Genomic DNA, 17495 nt, shown 5'->3' on the forward strand with positions numbered 1-17495 from the left:
TTACTGGGGTGGTGTTGAGGTGGAGCAACTGAAATTGAAGATTCCCTGTCTCTGTGACGCCCGCAGTTTGGTGCGACACAGACCCTGTGGCAAGCGTGGTGAAACTGAGAAGACACGGCCTGTCCTTTTGAGTTTTGAAGCAGTCTTTACCTGATAAAGTAATGTTAGGATATGTCAGTTATCCCATGAGATCTTTTGAGCCGAACCCACTAAGGTGTTTCAGATGCCAAGCTTATGGTCATGTTGCAGCAGTGTGTAGGAGTGAGATTCCAAAATGTGATAAGTGTGCAAGAGGGCATGGGACAATGGAATGTAGTATCGGTGGGAAAAACGTTGTCAATTGTGGGGGTGCCCATGTTGCTGGGGATCAGAAGTTCCCGGTGCAAGCGAGACCGGTTGAGGTTGCCAGGGTCAGAGTCAGAGTAGATTAGAAGGTGTCATATGCTGAGGCAGTGAAGAGAGTAGAGGATGATGGGTCAAGGGTGAGTAGTAGGCCTTGGCCAATACATAGTGATACGAATTTGTGCTTCAGTAAGGTTGGCTTCTTAGCATTCATTGCCATGGTTATCAACTGTACCACAGTAATGGCATGTAAATCAAAGAAAATAGCTGTTGTGGTGGCAGCTGAAAGAAGGGAACTTGGGTGTACACGGTTTTACAGCAAAAGAGACAAGGTGTGTTGAATGAAAGAGTCATGTCCTTCCAAGGCTTTATTTCTTATTAACCCATCCTCTTCGGAGGACACATATCTTTTAATTATTTTTTTACAGTTTTTCTGCTACATATACATACATTTTACATACACATTTTGCATACACATTTTACATAAATCAATCACATAACAATAATACATTACCAAACATAAGCTCTTTAATCCCACCCCTCAGCCACTCTCAGCCCATCCCACCTATCACCATAGACCACCCTCGTTTGGTTTCCATGTGCCATATATTGTTCAATTGTGCTGTGATGTTTTACATACATTTTGAACCTTTCTAATCGTATAGTATTCACAGATTGCGAGCTAAAGATGAAAACCTTTCCTACGAGTATTCTTATATAATTTATTGACGGACTATGGCTTTCCAAATTTGCCCAGGGTTAGTTGGTGGTGCATTTTTTATTTTTTTATTCCTTTTTATTTTTGTATCACAAACTGTACGTGGTCGACCACACACTCCCGTACAGTAGGTGGCGGCATGCACAAACATGTGGAACGCCATGATAACAAAGAAGAATTTCCACGTCAGCTTTTTTTATTGTTATTTAGACGTTCATTAGCACCCTGGAACTCGTACTTACACCAGGTAGTCTTTCATTCACGTTGGAGACAAGACTTGGTTGATAGATGTTATCTGTAAAGCTAGCTAGCTAACTTGGCTGCTAACAATGACTAACTGTGTGGTTTTTCACACTCAAATAGCCTCCATTATGGAGGTGCTAGCGAATGCGGCGGTGTCAGAGATCTGTAAACTCGTAGACGACGACTATGCAGTGTTTCGTTTGGAAATAACTCAAAGCCAGAAAGAAAACAGGACATTGCGGAGGAAACTACAGCTACTGGAACTGAAGGTGGCACGGGAGCGCGCAGAGAGGACAATACGAGAGCGCGTTCTCGCCAGTCGTCCCAGTAGTGTCAAGATTTCTGATCGATACAGAGTAATGGCAAGAGGTACATTTTGCATCAACAAGAGTTAATCTCAGTGCCTCGAGCCCCGTTCCCCGCTGCACATATGTTCAGATGTGTTACCCAGATTTGGGTCTTGGTCAGTTTTCGGATAGTATGCAATAATTCCCCTGATTACTTAGCTACTTAGAAGAGCCAATATCATAGCGATTGTACAGTCATTGCACCTCAAACCACATACATCCTATGGTGCTCACCGTGTGTGTTGGCACGTCCCCTGTAATCCTATTGGTTACTGTTGTTCATGGGTATTTCATATATAGTGGGCAAGCGCCTGGTGATAGTCTGTTGATAAAGGGATTGCTTCATTTGCTTGATGGTTTAACGAAACGGGATTGGAGCACTGCTCGTCTTGTACAAAGATAAGCATCCTAACACATACTAACTAACCGGTATACCTATAGCTAGTTGCTACTAATTCACACTGTGCTGTGTGAGGTATCTTACTTGTGGAAGGTAATAAACAGCATCAGCAAGAGTATTCCTTGTTGTGGCATCATCGTAACCCACGCATCATACAAAAGATGACCCACAACAATACTAACCAGATTCTATTATTTACTCAATGATAATGTGATGCATGGAACATAATACACCAATCAATAGTATATCAAGGAGTTGAGAAGTGTTACCTCACATCCTTGCCAATCCTAGACCGTGTCAATAGTGTACAATATACCGTAGCAATGACTGTAGCTAACCTAACCACCACCTCTTTCCCCCATCAATCTCTCAGGTGAAGGACATCTCACTGGAGGCCACAGGAGCTTTGTGAAGCCAGCAGGACCCAATACATGGAGAGATGACCAACCAATCACTGTTGATGAGGGGAGTGGAACCTCAACCCAACACATTATCATGATAGAGGTTAGTGTAATAGTGTTGCATTAAAAATTACAGTTACTTTGTAAATCAAATGTGGCCCGTTTATTTCAGAAAGGCTCCCCTCAGCTATTCACTTGCTTACATGTACATCCTAATTTATATGCCATAGGGGATCTTATGAGACTTCCTTACGACATTGTTATCCAATTAAACTCATGTACCGGTAATAACCTCCTCTCTTCTTGTCTCAGTCAGCAGATACAGAGGCTGCAGGTCCTGGTGTCAAGCAGGAGAGGACTGAAGGAGAGGAGGACCCATGGCAAAGCAGAGACATCCAGACTGGAGCGGCTGGAGCGCCCCCTGTAGCCTCGGAGGACACCGCCCCAGCACCGCCCAGGACCCAACGCAGCATCACGGAGGTCAGTGGAATGCCGAATACCGTCCTCAAGTCAAAGGCAGACACAGTGACTTTAACACACAGGCTCTTACACACAGGATCTGATCACAGATCAAACCCAGAGAGACTGGGCCTGGGGACACTGGGCTGTCCTCCTGCTCCAGGCTCAGAGTATTTACCGGTATTTCATCAGAGCCAGAGGATGGTTTCTACCCGTGGGGATGGCTATGGTGATGCATTAAACAATGGCGGTAATGATCCGTCTTGTTCTTACGCTACAGAGATGGACCCTGGCGATATGCCCTTGGGTTTAGAGACACAGACTGATCTGTCTAGAGGGGACTGGAACCAGTACAGTAGTAGTGTATACTCTGAAGGGTGCCTAGATAAGAAAGGGGAGGTTATAGTGGTAGATGAGGTGACTGTGAAAGTGGAGGGCGATGCTCCTCCCACATGGAATGCAGATAGTCACCTAGGAGACGGACACTCGCAGGGCAGTGATTTCTTAGATTACAGGGGAAACTTAGAGACAAATCAAAATATTGCCACCCACTCCCCTTTACACGCGTTCAGGGATCGCGACCCAGTGTCCGTGTCGATGGGGCCTTCCGATTCACATGGCAGCGTCCTTTTCGATCAGGTATTGAACTCAAAGCGACAGGGCTAGAGCCCTGGCTCAGGGAGGGGTAGCCACATCAGCCAATAGTAAAGAGAAACGGTTCCTCTGCATGTTCTGTAACAAAGGCTTCAGCTGCCCCCAGAAGGTGGAGCTCCACCAGAGGGTCCACACAGGGGTGAAATGCTTCAGCTGCCCACAGTGTCAGATGCGCTTTGCCCAGGCTGGTGACCTGAAGAGGCACCAGAGGGTCCACACAGGGGAGAAACCCTTCAGCTGCCCACAGTGTGAGAAGAGGTTCTCCCGCCAGGACCACCTGAAGATGCACCTGAAGGTCCACACGGGAGAGAGGCCGTTTGCCTGTATGCACTGCGGGGAAGAGGTTCTCAGAAAGGAGATGCCTCAGGATACACCAGCAGAAAAACCATTCCACTGTATAACATAGAAAGCAAAAATTCCACCCAATAGCTTCTGACTTTTAGGTCAAACCCTGCATTAAAGACAAAGATGAATTGTCATTGTTGGCAGCAGAAAAGATCCACAAATGAATTTGGAATAATGAGAGTAACAGATTTCAGTGTTGAATATTCCTGGGTAGAATATTGCATCCAGACATTGTGTGATATATAAGCCTAAAAAATCTGTTTCATATTGTGTTTGTACTGTGTAGGCTATATGATGTTCACAACATTTCCCAAGACACCTTTTATGAGAAAATGAACGCAGTTTATCAAGTTCATGCTGACTTTTTTGTTGAGACGTGTATGTGTGGTTTTCATATGGTGTATTTAACACTTGTTTATGTTTAATAAACACAAAATGGGACTTTTCATTCTAAAGACTCTTTAATAACAAACCTAATGCAATGGTAAATCTTAGCGCTGGCGGTAAGGCTATAGGTCCAGGGTTGTGTCCGAAATATTTTACCTATTTTCACAGCGATAATTATGGGTGCAGTAGCTGGTGGTGGCGTGAAAGGGCTAGGTTTTGATGAATAAATAAGTTGTAGGAGTGTCGAAGTTTGACCCCTCACTGGCCAATCAGAACGTGCTCCATGGCTAAATACTGTATGTGGTTGTGTATTTACGGTATTTTATGTATTTCCTTATCGTCAACTCCGATTGATTGATTCAATCTTTATTTGTCGGTTAAAAAATACATATACACACAGTACAAATCTTTTTTTAAATGTTACTGGGATTGCACAATAAAGTCTGGGACTTATTTGCATTATAGTCCCATACTTTTTTATATTTTTTATAAATATACAATAACATAGATACCAACACATTACAGAGATACAGACAATTAAAAAGTTACTGTTCACTCATTAGTCAGCTTTTGACATTCTTTTTAAGTGTTTATGGTTGATATGGCTTTGAGTTGCCGTGGTAGTTTGTTCCATTCAACAGCACCAGTATATACAAATGTGTTCTTACCAAATAGAATATTAAACAATGAATATTAGTCTCTGGCTAGTTGGATAGGTTCTGTGGTGGATATTCTGATTTAACAAATGAGGAGAGCCAGAACCAATCACCAATTATTAGGTTATACTTGATCAAAAATCTTTATTGTACTTAGTAATAAGGGAGCTGTCACAACATGCACACAGAGTGGATATAGTCAGAGCTTCCTGAGTGGAAAGAGCCTCTGGGTTATATACTATCTCAGGATAGGTGCAACCTCAGAGATGACGTACAATGGTTCCAGACACTACCCCACACATCCTGTGCCAGACCTTAGACCCAAATACAAAGAACTTGTTGTTTTGTTCAGTACTTAGAAGGACATTTGTTGCTACTTAGTTTCCACCTTGCTAAAAGGGGAACCAGGGGAGAGAACAATCTCCCCCAAGGCCAAAGGAGGGGGTGACTGACACACAGACATTGCGGAGACAAGTGATTGGGTCACATTACTCACGCCATCCCTTCACATGGTTCGCAATAGGTAAAAACACATTCACATATGGAAACAATGTTTCCTTCTGACCTCCTTTGCGCTACTCTCTTTCTGAGCAACAAGGACATGTGATCGACAAGCCTGACTTCTCCCCTCTCTGGGCCCCAGGTGACTAAGGCCCATATAAGGGAGGAAGTGCAGCTACCCATACCAGAGCCCAAAAGGAGACATTCTAATAACAAGAGTTCAACAGTTCAATCATATAAGCATATTCTGCAGATCAGACATCTTAATTATCTATGTTACTTAGCTAATTCTGATTTCTCCACCACAGTTCCTGGGGCTGAGTCTGTGATAATGTTGTGGACCAGACCAAGTTGAATTAATACTACTCTTTTTTCCACAGATAGCCAGCCTAGCTGCTTAAAATGCTCGACCTCCAGATGAGTACGAGAGGGGGTTTAAAAACCCATAGAGTTGATGTCAGCGCCCCCTGGAAATTAAATTATCATTTAAAAAAATCCCCATCGAAATCTGTTTAAGCTAGAGATATCGTATTTTTATTGTATGGGCTGCGTCGCAATCCACCGCATCTGCCAATAGCGGCCTTCCACATCTGCGGTGGAAGGTGTCCGAGTTACAGCGGTGTTTGTTAGACCATGAGACATTCTGAAAATCGGTCTTCTCACGAAAGCGTCTGTAGCGTCCAAACCTGACCATAACCAAACACACAGTACAATCAGGTAGCTTCTCAACCAAATTTGTGGCAACTGTTGTGAAAAATGTATTGAAACTATCAGCTACCACTTCCTTGTCAAATGTTATTTCCCCACTGACCTCCAGACCAACGCTTTTACAATTTGCCTTCTGCCCATCATTATGTTTAGTTACTGCCACAACTTCTTCCACAACTTTCACTCGTTTCGTTTAAAAATATGTTTTTTTGACATCTTCAATCATTTGACTAGATTTGTTCCTTAGGGTTATGTGGCTATTGAGAGCCTCTTCGTCTTTGGTACTGTTATATTCTACAAAAGCAGTATTCCTTGATTTAATGTCCTCAAGGATTTCCTGATTTCCTGATTCATCCAAGTTTCAGTTCTTTGTTTAATTCTAACAGTTTTCCATGGAGCCATAGTATTCACAATGCTTAAGAAACATTTGTTGAAACAGTTCCATCCTGTTTCTTTTTTTGTGTTTTTGTTAAAAATAATCTTTATTTAAAGTTTTTCACATTTATAATTCATATCTAGACATGTAAGTACCGGGTCCCAGTTAACTTTACTCAAATGATCAATAAATGCATCTTTCTTATAATGTTTCAGATCTCACAGTTATTGTGTTATGACAGTTAGAACATTTTTATTTTATTTTCTTGTGCAGTAAATCATAGAATGATCACTAATCCCATAGGGAATGACACTACTTTGAGACATCTTAGATTTATCAGACACCAAGATCAAATCTATGAAGGTTTGGGTGGAGTAACATACTCTAGTGGGCTCCTTTTATGAGTTGATACAAATCAAATTCCTGAAAGCTTTAAATAACCGTTATATCCAATGTTCCAATATAGCCTAGTTTGTTAAGTAGCTTACAGAATACGAAATAACAAAATCTAGGCCTATCTTTGCAAAATATGTTGAACATGTTTGCAGTCCACATTGTTCTAAGTAATGCATGGCTTCAAAATGGAAATACAGTGCCTTCAGAAAGTATTCGTACCCAGAATCTTTTCACGTGTCTATTTTCAAAGGATAAAGCTAAGAACCTTAACAACAACATAGTTAAGAACACTATAACAATATGGAAGAAAATGAAACGTATTCTACAAGAACCAATATCACTCCCTAAAAACACAACCTTATGGAACAATCCTTGGATAACTTTTCAGATTTCACCAATGGAAAGGTCAAATGCTGTATTATCTAAATGTTGAAAGTGCATCGGCGACGGAGAGAAACAAAATGGTGCAGTTTGAGGCCATGTGGCAGAGTGATGTGGGCACTGGGGATGGGGGTGTGAGCAGGTGGGTCTGGGCAGGGGTGATGTTGTCGATGTTTGTGAGCATCTGTATGTTGTCGTTTGTATGTGGATGTTTTGTATAGAAAAAAAACTAAATATATATATTATAACAAAAAAAAGTTAATACCCCTTGACTTATTCCACATTTAGTTGTGTTACAGCCTGAATTCAAAATGAATTCAATTTTTTTTCTCACCCATCTACACACAATACCCCATAATGATAAAGTGAAAACATGTTTTTAGAAATTTTAGCAAATGAATTGAAAACGAAATACAGAAATCTAATTGACATAAGTATTCACACCCAGCCTTCAGCTACCCTCAACCCCTCCCATCTATCTCTGAAGATCATCCAGTTTTGCTTTCTAGCTGCCATATTTTTTTCACTGTGCTGTGATGTTTCACAAATGTTCTGAACCTTTCAATTCTCATAGTTTCTACAGATTTTAAATTAAAGATAAACACCTTTGCTAAGAGTATTATTATATTATTGATCGATTGACTATGATTTATCTTATCAACCAGCAGTGCTATTTGCAGAGTTAGCGCAATTTTTTCAGCCATTCCTGAACCTGCAACCAAAAACAAGCTACATATAGGTAGTACCAAAACAAGTGATCTAATGATTCTGTCTCTTCGCAGCAATATCTGCAGAGCTGGGATAGTTGTATCCCCCATATATATATATAACATTCTATTGGTTGCAATAATAATAATTTAAATTGAAAAACGTTGTTTCGAATCCAGCGTCGTTTTGTGTATCAGTTTTGTGAATCGGTACATCGAAATTCTCCTCCCAACTATTTAGCAACCTGTATGGTGTACCTTCTCCCCTTTCCACTTGCCTCCTCCATTTTTGTGGTAATGCTGCAATCAGTTGGTTGTAATTTTGGATAGAGCAGACGTTTCCATATATTTTTGTTAACTGCATGTGTGTGAACTCCACCAGTCCTATTTATGATATCATGTACTAAGATTATACAATTTTTAAACATTTTCCTTTTAAAAAAAATCAATTAGTATATTTGAGTTTAACCATAATAAACTATATATACAAACGTATGTGGACACCCCTTTTTAAATTAGTGGATTCGGCTATTTCAGCCACACCCTTTGCTGACGGGTGTATAAAATCGAGCACACAGCCATGCAATCTCCATAGACAAACATTGGCAGTAGAATGGCCTTACTGAAGAGCTCAGTGACTCTCAATGTTGCACCGTCATAGGATGTCACCTTTCCAACAACTCAGTTAGTCAAATTTCTGTCCTGCAAGAGCTACCCCGGTCAACTGTAAGTGCTGTTATTGGGAAGTGGAAACGTCTAGGTGCAACAACGGTGTGGTAGGCCACAGAAGGGGACCGCCGAGTGCTGAAGGGCGTAGCGCGTAAAAATCGTCTGTTCTCGGTTGCAACACTCACTACCGAGTTCCAAACTGCCTCTGGAAGCAACATCAGCACAAGAACTGTTCGTCGGGAGCTTCATGAAATGGGTTTCCATGGCCGAGCAGCCGCACACAAGCCTAAGATCACCATGCGCAATGCCAAGCGTCGGCTGGAGTGGTGTAAAACTTGCCGCCATTGGACTCTGGAGCAGTGGAAACGCGTTCTCTGGAGTGATGAATCACGCTTCACCATCTGGAAGTCCGATGGACAAATCTTGCTTTGGCGGATGCCAGGAGAACACTATCTGCCCCAATGCATAGTGCCAACTGTAAAGTTAGGTGGAGGAGGAATAATGGTCTGGGGCTGTTTATCATAGTTCCAGCGAGGCCTCTTAGTTCCAGTGAAGGGAAATCTTAATGCTACAGCATACAATGACATTCTAGACGATTCTTTGCTTCCAACTTCGCCCAACATCAGTGCCCGACCTCACTAATGCTCTTGTGGCTGAATGGAAGCCAAAGTCCCCGCAGCAATATTCCAACATCTAGTGGAAAGCCTTCCAAGAAGAGTGGAGGCTGTTATAGCAGCAAAGGGGGGACCAACTCCATATTAATGCCCATGATTTTGGAATGAGATGTTCGACGAGCAGGTGTCCACATACTTTTGGTGATGTATTGTTTTAAAAATAGCGATGTTATGGAGATCATTTCATTTTCAGAGAGGTTGTAATCTGAATGAAGCGAAAAAGGCCATTTTTGAACACAGGGTGAGCCATTCTTACTAATCAGCTAGAGAACTCTTTAGGATTTAAGTATAGTTTTTGTATGACTGAAGCCTTTAGTGAGAGGTCCAATGCTTTCATATTTAATAATTTCTGCCCTCCGAAATCATGTTCATTAAATAAATAGGCCCATTTTTAATTTTGTCTGGCTCATATAATTTAAAAAACAAGTCGTTAGGTGTAGGCACAGCCATAAGTAAAAATGGGTAAACTGGGCTATGACTAAATAATTAATCAGGGTGATTTTTCCACAAATAGACAATCGTATCTAATTTGGCTAACTTTTTCACGATATGAATACCGAGTATGTCCACTTCACTGTCGGATAATTTTATTGGTAAACTACATGGTAATGTCAAAGTTTTATTTTTTAGAGATCCAATACGTAATATGGTGCACTTATCATAAATTCGGTTTTCATCCAGAGAGGTTTGAAACATTTTCTAGATCGAGGCTGTGCAGGGTTTCAAATTGTGGATTTAAAAGAAAACATGAACCATCAGTGTACAATGACACCTTTGTTTTTAAGCCCTGGATTTCTAGCCCCTTGATATTATTGTTGGATCTGATTTTAATAGCTAACATTTCGATGGCCATAATAAATAGATATGCCGATAGTGGACAACCTTGTTTTACTCCTCTTGACAATTTAATACTTTGAGAAGTAGCCATTATTTACTATTTTACACCTTGGGTTACTATACATAACTTTAACCCATTGTAAAAGAGATTCTTCAAAATTAAAATAGTCCAGGCATTTATATATAAATTCCAGTCGTACTTTATCAAAGGCCTTTACCAAAGGAATACCAGACCTGGTTTCCCGATTTTTCATAGTGTTCTATTGTTTCCAGTACTTGTCTTACAGTGCATTCGGAAAGTATTCAGACCCCTTGACTTTTTTCACATTTTGTTACGTTACAGCCTTATTCTAAAATGGATTACATTGGGTTTTTTCCTCATCAATCTACACACAATACCCCATAAAAAATACAAAACAGATACCTTATTTACAGTTGAAGTCGGAAGTTTACATACACCTTAGCCAAATACATTTAAACTCAGTTTTTCACAATTCCTGACATTTAATCCTAGTAAAAAATCCCTGTCTTAGGTCAGTTAGGATCACCACTTTATTTTAAGAATTTGAAATGTCAGAATAATAGTAGAGAGAATTTTTTTCAGCTTTTATTTATTTCATCACATTCCCAGTGGGAGCCATGAGGTCGAAGGAATTGTCCGTAGAGCTCCGAGACAGGATGGTGTCGAGGCACAGATCTGGGGAAGGGTACCAAAGAAATTCTGCAGCATTGAAGGTCCCCAAGAACACAGTGGCCTCCATTATTCTTCAATGGAAGAAGTTTGGAACCACCAAGACTCTTCCTAGAGCTGGCTGCCCAGCCAAACTGAGCAATCAGGGGGTGAAGGGCCTTTGTCAGGGAGGTGACCAAGAACCCGATGGTCACTCTGACAGAGCTCTAGAGTTCCTCTGTGGAGATGAGAGTATCTTCCAGAAGGACAACCATCTCTGGAGCACTTCACCAATCAGGCCTTTATGGTAGAGTGGTCAGACGGAAGCCAGTCCTCAGTAAAGGCACATGACAGCCCGCTTGGAGTTTGCCTAAAGGCACCTATGGACTCTCAGACCATGAGAAACAATATTCTCTGGTCTGATGAAACCAAGATTGAACTCTTTGGCCTGAATGCCAAGCGTCACGTCTGCAGGAAACCTGGCACCATCCCTACGGTGAAGCGTGGTGGCAGCATCATACTGTGGGGATGTTTTTCAGTGGCAGGGACTGGGAGACTAGTCAGGATCGAGGGAAAGATGAACAGAGCAAAGTACAGAGAGATCCTTGATAAAAACCTGCTCCAGAGCGCTCAGGACCTCAGACTGGGGCGAAGGTTCACCTTCCAACAGGACAATGACCCTAAGCACACAACCAAGACAATGCAGGAGTGGCTTCGGGACAAGTCTCTGAATGTCCTTGAGTGGCTCAGCCAGAGCCCAGACTTGAACCCGATCGAACATCTCTGGAGAGACCTGAAAATAGCTGTGCAGTGACGCTCCCCATCCAACCTGACATAGCTTGAGAGGATCTGCAGAGAAGAATGGTAGAAACTCCCCAAATACAGATGTGCAAAGCTTGTAGCGTCATACCCAAGAACACTCGAGGCTGTAATCACTGCCAAAGGTGCTTCAACAAAGCAAAAGGGTCTGAATACTTATGTAAATGTCATATTTCTGTATTTCTGTATTTATAAATGTGCAAAAAAACGGTTTTTGCTTTATCATTATTGGGTATTGATGAGGGAAAAAAACTATTTAATTCATTATAGAATAAGGCTGTAACGTAACAAAATGTGGAAAAAAGTCATGGGGTGCACTGTATATTATCTCCAATGTACTGTCCATGTAAAACACCTGTCTAATTAGGATGAACAATATCCAAGAAAACCTTTTTAATTCTATGCGCTATGCATTTTGCTAGGATTTTGGCATCACAACACTGGAGTGTAAGGGGTCTCCAGTTTTTTAGGTGGACTCGATCTTTATATTTACCATCTGGGTCCTGTTTCAGTAATAGTGAAATAAGACCTTCTTGCTGAGTATCTGATAGTCTACCATTTTTATAGGAGTGGTTAAAATATGTTAATAACAGATCTTTGAGTACATAGAAAAATATTTGATATAATTCAACTGGTATGCCATCCAGCCCTGGAGTTTTTCCGGACTTAAGGCTTGAATTGCATCTAGAAGTTCCTCCTCTGTAATTAGGCCTTCACATTAGTCTTTCTGTATAACTGTAAATTTTATACTATTAATAGAAGAAAAAAAATCTTATTATTAACTTCAGTTATTGGAAATGGAGGAGGCTGAAATGAAAACATATACTTAAAGTACTTTGGTTCCTCTTTCAAAAGATCGTTAGGTGAATCATTGAGAACGTTATTTGCAACAAGTTTCTGTAAAACATTTTTGGTAGCATTTCTATGTTGAAGATAAAAAAAAAATTTGGTGCATTTTTCCCCATATTCCATCCAGTTCGCTTAATTTCTATAATATATTACACTTGATCTTTCTTGAATAAGTTCCTCCATTTCTTTTTGTTTTTCCTGTAACTTATTCTGTACCTCTATGGTATTGTTTTTATAGCTATCTATCTGTACTGTTAGTTCATCTATTTCCTTTTTAAGATTAACTCTTTTGGCCTAAAATGTTTTTGTTTTAAAGATGAGTATTGAATTGCATGGCCTCTAAAGGCACATTTAAAAGTGTCCCATACAATAAGGGGATCTGCTGTACTTATGTTATGTAGGAAAAAGTAAGTTATTCTGTCTTGGTTAAAAACAATTTGTCATCCAGTAGGCTTAGTGTAGTGCTAGAACAAAAACAAAAACATGCACTCTTTGGGGTCCTGAGGACCGAGTTTGGGAAACCTTGGATTAGGCTAAGATCAACATACTGTTCTTGTATAAAACCACAGTCGCACATTTCCTATTGCCACAGATGGCCCAATAACAAGGTCCCTGATTCCATATTCATTAACCCTTTTCCCAATCTCTGGGCAAAGATCTGCCCCCCAGTCATGCCCAACTATTGTCCTCATAAGATTGAATACTTTCTTACATTTAGTCTCAATACATGTAATATGATGTCTCCATGTAAGCTTTTCATCAAACCATAGCCCCAAACCAATACCCTTTCCAATCATTGTCCATATAATCGAACACTGACATCTTCCTTTATCTTTTTGTTAGCGAACATGTGGCATGATTTAGATACAGATAACTTGAAACCCCATGATAAGGATCATTCAGCTCCTTGCCTTTTATCTAATACAATGGCACCATCATCTGCATATAAGGCCGCCCCTATACCCTGTCCGATGTTCCCTAAGGTACCATCAATCATCAACGTGAATAAGGTGGGACTAATGGTGCTACCTTGTGTAGTTCCATTATCCACCTCATATTCTCCTGATAACTCCGATCCCAACCTGACCTGGAAGGTTGGTCAAACAAGAAATCCATAATCCAGTTGTACATTCTCCCACCTATACACACGTCATTCAATTGAATCAGTAGACCTTCCCTCCACATTGTATCATATGCTTTTTCTATGTCAAAATATACTATTAACATCACTTCCTTCATTGCCAAAGTTTTGGTCACCTCGGTACTAATTGTAACCAGTGCATCAAGGGTAGTCCTCCTTTTTCTGAATCCACTCTGAGATGGACTTAATAGACCCCTATGTTCCAGATAATACAACAATCTACCCACAATCAACTTTTCCATTAGTTTACAGAGATTCTATGTAAGTGCAATAGGTCTATAACTAGCAGGACTGGATGGCTCTTTACCAGGCTTCAGCTGATTTATTTTTACCCACAACATCATATTTATGTCCACCATGATGGGTTTAACAACAATGAAGTCATTCTGTAACTACAGTATAGGACTCAAACGTAGTGGGGATGGGTAAACACTCCATGTTGAACGTGTGTTTATTATCTGTGTGTACGTACCTGAGGGGGTGTATGTCTGTAATCTGTATCACCTGTCTCTTCCAGGAGGAGGAGGGTCCAGAGGTGATGCTGGTGAAGGAGGAGGAGTGTGAGGAGGGTCTGGGGAACCCTGAGGGGACCATGGTCATGGAAGACAACCAGACAACAACACCTGAACCCACAGAGGAACCAGCTGAGCAGCACAGGACCACACATAGTCTCACTGAGGTGAGCCCACTGTGAACTACTGGCTGTCAGGGCCCGTTTTCAAAAAGCTTCTCAGAGTAGGAGTGCTGATCTAGGATCGGTTTTGCCTTTTAGATCATACTGAAGAAGACTATATAGACAGGTGGGGACCTGATCCTCGATCAGCACTTCTACTCAGACTTTTTGTGTAGTATCAAATTAATTAACATGTTTGCATAGTACTCATAGCAGTCCCTCATTGCCCAATCAGAAGATGCTGCATAGCAGGGTGCTCATATTATATTTCTTGATCCAACATTCTCTCACTCTGTATCTCTTACAGTCAGTAGACATGGAGGATGGGAAGCCTGATCTGCTGCTAGTCAAAGAAGAGACCATAGAAGACGGACAAGAGAGCATTGATCTGCTTAGTGGACTAAAGATGGGGGTGCAAAGTAAGGGAGAAATACATATAGCCTACATACAATAATAGATCTTCAATGGGAATTTTTTTCATTTTCTTCATTCATAAAATGAAATCAATACAACTTATGTTTACATACAAAAACACACAATGTATGAACTTGACCAGGTAATTGACAAAAACTCCACATGTAGAGTTTTCTCTGCCATGTTTTTAAAGTCTATTTTCTAACGTCTTCCTGCAGGTGGTTGGCTGGAGGCTAACAGAGGAGACTGGGCGTCCATATTGGATTCCCATACCCAGATGGGTGCAGCCAAGGGCCTGGGGGAGGACATCAATGAGCAGGCCAGGACTAGCGGCGACATAGTGGAGGTCAGTGGATGGGACAGCGCCTTCAACTCTGGGCTGGGGAACACCACTGTTAACCACAACCAGAAACAGACAGTCGAACACAAAACAACAACTGAACTTAGTCTCCATGACAACAGACTGGCAGAGACCAAGGCAAGGCGTATATTTGGTCTACGGGGAGGTGTCCATATGCGGCGTGAGACAACAGACACAGACTCGGCTAGCGATGCTCCGTCCTGCTCCTATAGTTGTGATTCAGAGAGACTGATGGCACGTCAGGTTAACCCCCTAACAGGTGCTGCCTTCAGCCTGCCTTCTTTAGGATCTATCAACTGGAACATGGACCCTGTGACAACACAGACACTCCCTGGCCTTCGTCCTCCTCACACTCTCCTAATGTTAAACCAGACCTCAGACAATGCCTCAACACTAAATGGCTACACAAGCCCATTGACAAATGACAGTAGTAGTAATGGTATCAGCAGATCTAATGGCAAAGAGAAGCGCTTCCGTGTTCGTTCTGTGGGAAAGCCTTCAGTTTCCCCAAACAGGTGGAGATCCACATGAGGATGCACACAGGGGAGAAACCGTTTGGCTGTACCCAGTGTCAGATGCGCTTTGCCGAAGCTTGTCACCTGAAGAGGCACCAGAGGGTCCACACAGGGGAGAAACCATTTGGCTGCCACCTGTGCCGGGTCAGTTTCTCCCACTCGTCCAGCCTGAAGAGGCACCAGAGGGTCCACACAGGGGAGAAACCCAATAGCTGCCCCCAGTGTGAGAAAAGGTTCTCCCACACGCACCATCTGAAGATGCACCTGAAGGTCCACACGGGAGAGAGGCCGTTCGCCTGTACACACTGAGTTTCTCAGAGAGGAGCTATCTCAGGATACACCAGCAGAAAGTGCACACAGCCCATGTATAGATTATATTAACATGTAATGTAGTACTAGTTAGTTTGTTTGTAGTTAATTATGTTGGTTTTGGATGTAGTAGGGAACTGGATGAGGTGAACTGAGGAAAGAATGAGTAGATGATATGGTTGGTGTGATGGTGTCTGTAAAAATGCATCTCTGATTAAAAGTGACAACCTTGTCCTGTTTGATGCTGGTGTTGTATAATGACGAAATGATAGTGTCTTAATTCATGTTTACTTGACATAAAGATGTGTGTAATGTAACGTTGAACCTTTTCCAAAGTATTCTCAAAGAAATTGAATCAAAGCGAGGGTACCAAATTTACAGAAAGGCTACGAATACAGAGTGTATGTCCCCGCCTCACCCATCTGGAAAGGTATTTCTAAAATCGGAGGATCTAAATCACATTCTGCGCATGTGTTACGTTTCTCTATTTACTCACCCTCTTCTGAACCCAAAACCAATTTGATCGATATGATGATGTAGCCGATGTCGCTGCCTCATGTCTGAACAGCTGCAATTTGAACGAACGTTCCAAAAATATGTATCAAGGCTACAACCTTATCTGTCTGGTGTAACGGATATTGCCATAGCAATAGTCTCAAACAAGACTGTCTACACAGTTTTGTGTGATGATATAATCTTTATAGTTATGCTGCCATATAGCCAGGAGTCTGCCTCCTGGTTAGCCGATGTTTGCAATGATGATGAAAAAATAACATTGCTAGACAACTTGTGTCGTGCTTACATTTGTTCTAACTGTTTTGTGTACAAGCGGCAGTGGAGTGACTCAGCACTGAGCAGCAGCTGAAAGGAGAAGGCTAGTAGATCCCGCATGCGCAGAAATCTCTGTATTTTTAGCAACAGCAAGTTGGGTTCCACAAAATCCGGAACCGCAGCAACTTGGTTACAGAAAAAGTGTTACCATATTGAGAAAAGTTATTCTACTCAGCATGTATTGTTTTGTGCAATAAAAGTACTGTACTTCACGTTATGCAAGTGTATGACCATTTTGTTGAAATTAAATACAAAATCAACTCTGTGCTGACTGACTTGGTTATTTTTGTATCATTGCAGGGTCTGAGTTAACCTTTTCATTCGAACCAAAACTTTTTATAAATTCCAATGGCTCCATATTGTTAGTTACTTGAATCACAGTGTTAGAGAAGGCCTTGGCTGTGGTTAAAACCATTTTGTTTCTGTGTGTACAGCAAAGAGTTTATTGTATAAACCTTTATATGCTCTTCTGTAAAATTAGTGTTTGCAGTCAATGAGGACCTGCTGATATCTGGGTGTTGCAGGCGGTAGAGACTGGACCTCTGAAGTGGCTGGTTACAAACCCTGGCTCTGGATCAGGACCCTGGATCAGGAGCCTTCGCTCTTCCTTCCCACCAGTACCGAACCACAAGGGACAAAAACTCCACCACCACACAGAACACTACGAGTGGACAGGTGGACTAAACAACCTCAGTCCTGGTGGTCATCAGAG

The sequence above is a fragment of the Coregonus clupeaformis genome, unplaced genomic scaffold (genome assembly GCF_020615455.1).
Source record: "Coregonus clupeaformis isolate EN_2021a unplaced genomic scaffold, ASM2061545v1 scaf0402, whole genome shotgun sequence".
NCBI lineage: Eukaryota > Metazoa > Chordata > Actinopteri > Salmoniformes > Salmonidae > Coregonus > Coregonus clupeaformis.